Below are 6734 nucleotides of genomic sequence, written 5' to 3'. Positions count from 1 at the left end.
AGCTCTACTTTTGTGATCGTTGTGTATAAATAGGGGTAAGGGTTACCCCAAAGAAGAATCGGAGAGTATTTTGTACGACTCGGGAGCTACAAGCTGATACTTCATTTATGCTAGTTATACAAATTACCAAGATATTAGAATGTGTTCGAGGTGAAGAAAAAGGAAACTAAGGATACCAAACTTGGGAGAGACTTATTTCTTCAAAGCACTCAGGCTACGTGCCCCATTGCAGTTACTACACCACCCACACGACCAGTTAGGGGTAGAGGACAGACGGGTAGAAGGCGTCCTAGAGGTGGAGAGTGAGCCATTGTTATATTTGTTTTATAGTATGGCGGAGGTCGCTACATCAGTTGATGTCGTTACAGGTACGACCTTGATATAATATAAAGGAATAATTTCCTTAACTTGATTCGGTTCTGAGTATCGAGACGAGTCCTCCTATTGTGCTCCACTTATGAGTGAGTTTCATAATTCTATAATCTACTTATGTGTTTACTCCTGTTGGGAGATTCCATGGAGATAACTACGCCTATCATTCCATGTTGGTCACTAATAAGACCTGTGAGGCTAAATGTGGTTTTCTGTTACTCATTTCGGTAAGTTTTGATGTAATTTACGGATAATTAATAACAAATTGTGAATTATATGCCCTACCGGTGTGGGATTCATTAAGTGTTGTGATTTTCTTTTTTAACGAAAATTATTTAGAAGGAGCAAATGAAAAGTTTTGATTGGCACGATGTGCATATTTCTTGTGATTCAGAACTGAGGATGAGATCCTCGCATTTTAATATAAACTGATATGTTTAAACCGGGCTATGAGCTGCGATGGAAGTTATATAAGGACGAGATCCTTGTGAGGAAAATTCTTGTGTTTAAGTTCTCCCTTGTGAATTTTAATTTGTACTATAGTACTAATAGGGAGTCATGCCTGTTAGGCTTATTTTTAAAATTCTATATGAAATTCTCTGTGCATACTTGCCAATTTTGTGTTGTAATTATTGAGTTTTAACCTACGAGGTAGGTGCCCGCCTAGGTGGTGTTAAATGTGACTCGTTAATTTGGGTAAATAATTATGAGGTCTTCAGGCCTCGCATCTAGTTATCAGTATTGTGAAGGTTTACAACGAGATTTTTGTTAACATGAGGTTAAATGACGATTCTGTAATTGATTATGAATAACTATTAAGACCAAATTGATCCAAGAGGGTGCCCCATTTACAGGGTCAGACGAGTATGAGTTGAGCTTTCAGAAGCTCAAGATCACTTTGACTCCGACATAAGCGTTGGTATTACTTACATGTTCAAGGTCTTATACTGTGTATTGTGATGCGTCACGTATTGGTGTCGGCGCGATGTTGATGCAAGACGGTAGGGTGATTTGCTATGCGTCCAGACAGTTAAAGGCACATGAGAAAACACTTTCGGTCCACGGCCTTGAGTTAGTAGCTATTGTTCGTGCCTTGAAGCATTTGGCGGCATTATTTGTACGGTGTCCATTGTGAGGTCTACACCGATCACCGAAGTCAACAACATATATTTAAAATGAAGGATCTTAATTTGCGGCAGCGGAGATGGTTGGAGTTGCTTAAGGATTATGATATCACCATTCTCTATCATCTTGGGAAGGCCAATGTAGTGGCCGATGCCTTGAGTCGTACGACGGAGTGTTTGGGCAGCCTAGCATATTTACCGGCAGCAGAGAGGTATTTAGCCTTGGATATTCAGGCCTTGGCCAACCCATTTGTTAGACTGGATGTTTATGAGTCGAGCCGAGTTTTGGCTTGTGTGTTTTCTCAGTCTTCTTTTTATGACCGTATCAGGGAACGTCAGTATGATGACCCCCATCTGCTTGTCCTTAAGGACACATTTCAGCACGGCGATGCCAAGGAAGTCACTATTGGAGATGAAGATGTATTACGGATGCAGGGCAGGCTATGTGTGCCAAATTTAAATGGTTTGCGCGACTTGATTTTCTAGGAGGCTCACAGTTCGCGATACTCCATTCATCCGGGTGCTGCAAAGATGTATCAAGACTTAAGACAGCACTATTGGTGGAGGCGGATGAAGAAAGACATAATGGAATATGTAGCTTGGTGCCTAAATTGTCAGCAGGTGAAATATGAGCATCAACGACCGGGTGAATTGCTTCAGAAGTTGGAAATTCCAGAATGGAAATGGGAGCGGATCACTATAGATTTCATTGTTGGGCTCCCACGGACTCGGAGGAAGTTCTATGCAGTTTGGGTGATTGTGGATAGATTGACCAAGTTAGCTCATTTCATTCCTGTGATTACTACTTACTCTTTAGAGCAGCTGGCTCAGGTATATATTCGCGAGATTGTCAGACTTTACAGTGTACCGGTATCTATCATCTCTGACTAGGGTACACAGTTTACCTCACGGTTTTGGAGGGCTGTACATCAAGAGTTAGGTACTCGTGTAGAGTTGAGTACAACATTTCACCCTCAGACTGACGGGCAGTCCAAACGCACTATTCAGATATTGGAGGATATGCTTCGTGCGTGTGTGATAGATTTGGGGGGTGCTTGGGATCAATTCTTATCACTTGCAGAGTTTACTTACAACAACCGTTGTCAGTCAAGCATTCAGATGGCTCCGTATGAGGCCTTGTATTGTAGGCGGTGCCGGTACCCAGTGGGTTAGTTTGAACCGGGCGAGGCTAGGATATTGGGTACAAACTTGGTTCAGGATGCCTTGGAAAAGGTTAAGTTGATTCAGGATTGACTTCGTACAGCCCAATCTAGATAGAAGAGTTATGCGAATCGGAAGGTTTGTGATGTTGCATTCATGGTTGGTGAGCGGGTATTGCTCCGGGTTTTGCCTATGAAGGGTGTGATGAGGTTCGGGAAGAAGGGCAAGTTGAGCCCTCGGTATATTGGGCCTTTTGAGATTCTTGAGAGAGTTGGAGAGGTGGCTTACAAACTTGCACTACCACCTAGTCTCTCTACGGTTCATCCAGTATTCCATGTTTCCATGCTTCGAAAATATCACGGCGATCCGTCTCATGTGTTAGACTTCAGTTCGGTTCAGTTGGACAATGATCTATCTTATGTTGAGGAACCAGTGGCTATTTTGGATAGGAAGGTTCAAAAACAGAGGTCAGAACATTGCTTTCGTGAAGGTTAAGTGGAGGGGTCATCTGGTCGAGGAGGCGACTTGAGAGACCGAGCATGATATGCGCAGCTGTTATCCACACTTATTCACCAGATTAGGTACTTTTTCTAACTCCGTTCGAGGACGAACGTTTGTTTTAGAGGTAGAGAATGTGATGTCCCAAAATGTCATCTTTAAATTTAATAATTAATTTTGTATTCTAAGATAATGAAAAGTACTATTTATCATTCCTTGACTTGCGTGTGCAATCCGTAAAATTTTCCGGAAAGTTTTCAGGTGAAAAATGAATTAAAATGTGAATTAGAGCTTTAAAACTCAACTGAGTTGACTTTGGTCAACATTTTGAGCAAATGGACTCGGATCAGTGTTTTGATAGTTCGGGTAGGTCCGTATCATGATTTGGGACTTAGGCGTATGCCCGGATTCAAATTCCGAGGTCCCTAGCCCGAGATATGGAATTTTGATGAAAAATTAAAAGTTTAAGTTCAAATAGTGACCGGATGTCAAATTATGTGCAAACGACCCCGGAATAGAATTTTGATGATTCCAATATCTCCGTATGGTGATTTTGGACTTAGGAGCATGACCGAAATTTTATTTGGAAGTCCATAGTGGAATTAGGCTGGAAATGCCAAAAGTTAAATTTTTGGGAAGTTTGATCGGGGGGTTGACTTTTTGATATCAAGATCGGAATCTGATTATGGAAATTGGATTAGGTCTGCTATGTCATTTATGACTTGTGTGCAAAATTTGAAGTCATTCCGAATTGATTTGATGTGTTTCGGCACAAGATATAGAATTTGAAAGTTCAAAGTTCATAGATTTTGATTTGAGGTGCGATTCGTCGTTTTGATATTGTTTGATGTTGTTTGAAGCCTCGGCTAACTTCACATTGTATTTTGGGACATGTTGGAAAAATTGGTTAAGGTCCCGAGGGCCTCAGGTGGATTTCGGAAGGTAAACGGAATGGATTTTGGACAAAGAGGGTTGTTGGAAATTTGCAGAAATTTCGCTAGAAATTTCTGGTGAGTGGATCCATATTTGGAAGCTTATATCTCGTAATTCATAGGGAATCGGAAAATTTTCAAAACATACAAGTTGTATTCAATTGATTCTAGTTTATAGAAAGTTAAACCATTCATTATTTGGACATTTGTACATAAAGTTATGATGGATTGAATGAAGGCTAGTAGAGCAGTTTCGCCAGAAATTTTGATGCGTGGAGCCAAACTTGGAAGCTTATATATCGCAATTCATAAGGAATCAGAAAATTTACAAAACATTAAAGTTGTAATTGTTTGATTCTAGTTTGCAGATAGTTAAACCATTAAATATTTGGACATTTGTACAGAATGTTATGATGGATTGAATGAAGGCTGGTAGAGCAGTTTCGCCAGTAATTCTGATCCGTGGAGCCAATTTTGGAAGCTTATATCGCACAATTCATATGGAATCGAAACATTTCAAAAACATGAAAGTTATAGTCGTTTGATTCTACTTTCCAGAAAGTTAAACCATTCATCATTTGGACATTTGTACATAACGTTATGATCGATTGAAGGAAGTCTAGTATAGCAGTTTCTGGTGGACTTTTAGTGACGGAAAATGAACTTTTAGTGACGGATGGGCAGAAACTTAAGGAACAAAAATGGTCATTTCCTTTATTTCATTTTGGATTTTTGGAGTACGGTTCTTGGGCGATTTTTGAGAGATTTTCACGGGAAAACATTGGGATACGAGTCGATCGGAGTCGAAAAATTGAGGAAAAAGCATAATACTTGGTTAAATTGGAGCAAGTCGAGGTAAGTGACTTGTCTAACTTTGTGTGGGGGAAATTTCCCTAGGATTGATAATTATAATGTATGGAAAGTCGTGAACACAAGGTGACGAGTGTGTACACTGGCTAAATGTGAAAGATTATGTTTTAAATTGTGTAGATCATTGTTCCGCATTAATTAAATTATTTTATTTTGTTATATTATTCATTATTGATTTAATGTTTATATTTTTAAATTTGCTTGACCTTTGCCTGCTAATTGTTTTATTTGTTTAGTTGGAACTTGGTTTCTTTTATTCTGTGCATTATTTGAACGTTGATTTTCTTTAAATTAAATATTATTAATATGAATTATTTGATATTTTTAAACTTGATATTGAAGCAACACATTAAAGATTTTGAAATATTATTTTCCTGAATTATTTACTCTTGAATATTTTTGTAAGATTTTCGCACTCATTTTGATGGAGTAGTGAGCTCTTTATTGTGGAAAAATATTATTGTTGGATTATTTTGACATGAGCCGTGAGCTCTTTATTGTGAAAAAATATTATTGTCGAATTATCATTGTGATGGAGCAGTGAGCTCTTTATTGTGAAAAAATATTATTGTTGAATTATTTTGACATGAGCCGTGAGCTCTTTATTGTGAAAAAAATATTATTGTTGAATTATTTTGACATGAGCCGTGAGCTCTTTATTGTGGAAAAATATTATTGATAATTTATTTTGGCATGAGCTGTGATTGTGAAAAAATATTATTGTTGAATTATTTTGACATGAGCCGTGAGCTCTTTATTGTGGAAAAATATTATTGTTGAATTATTTTGACATGAGTCGTGAGCTCTTTATTGTGGAACAATATTGTTGATGAATTATTTTGGCAAGTTAAATTATTTGAGCACCTGAGGTGCAAATTGTGATATATTGTGATATTGATACGCATGCGGTGGTATAAGGTCTGGGTATTGAAACGCATGCGGTGAGATAAGGGTGGCTTGATACGCGTGGCTAGTAGGGGGAACTACTAGAAGTCATGCGGTATGATAAGGATGGCTAAAACGCGGGATGCGATTTCGGAAAAAATGTTTTCTTTAAAATAAATTGTGAAGGCTCCCGCGATGAGATAAAGAAATGAGATATTGTGAATTTGTTTATGATTTGGGACTACGAGGCGGTACCTAGGGAGTGCCTTTGTTGATATTGATTTATGGCCGCAGTTGCCTTTGATTATTGTTGTGATTTTCTTAAAGTTGAAAAGAATTCTGTTTTGTTTCCACGAGGTATCTATTTGCCATTATTTGACGTAATTAAATGTGACATACTACTTGATTCATTTCCATTGTCATTTTATCTTATTATATTTTTTAAACATTTTACCATGCCATTATTTATTCTCCAGTAGGGCCTGATCTGACCTCGTCACTACTCTACCGAGGTTAGGCTTGGCACTTACTAGGTACCGCTGTGGTGTACTCATACTACGCTTCTGCACATTTTTTTGTGCAGATCCAGGTACGTCTTATTAAACCATGCATCAGTAAACTAGCTGTACGAGGAGACTTCGAGGTATATCTGCCAGCGTCCGCAGACTCCGGAGTCCCCTTCTATCTTACTATGTTGTCTTCTTTATTTTCTTTAGACACTGATGTATAGAGACATAGAGAATAAATTCTTAGAAGCTTGTGTCTTATTTCTACCGGGTTTTGGGAGTTGAAATTATTTGAATTGTAGTTTATTTATTTCAGATATTTATTATTATTCCGCATTGATAGGCTTACCTAGTCTTAGAGACTAGGTGCCATCACGACATTCTAC

The sequence above is a fragment of the Nicotiana tabacum genome, chromosome 15 (genome assembly GCF_000715075.1).
Source record: "Nicotiana tabacum cultivar K326 chromosome 15, ASM71507v2, whole genome shotgun sequence".
Classification (NCBI taxonomy): domain Eukaryota; kingdom Viridiplantae; phylum Streptophyta; class Magnoliopsida; order Solanales; family Solanaceae; genus Nicotiana; species Nicotiana tabacum.
The sequence above is the reverse complement of the archived record's forward strand: the minus strand, read 5'-3'. Positions refer to the sequence as shown.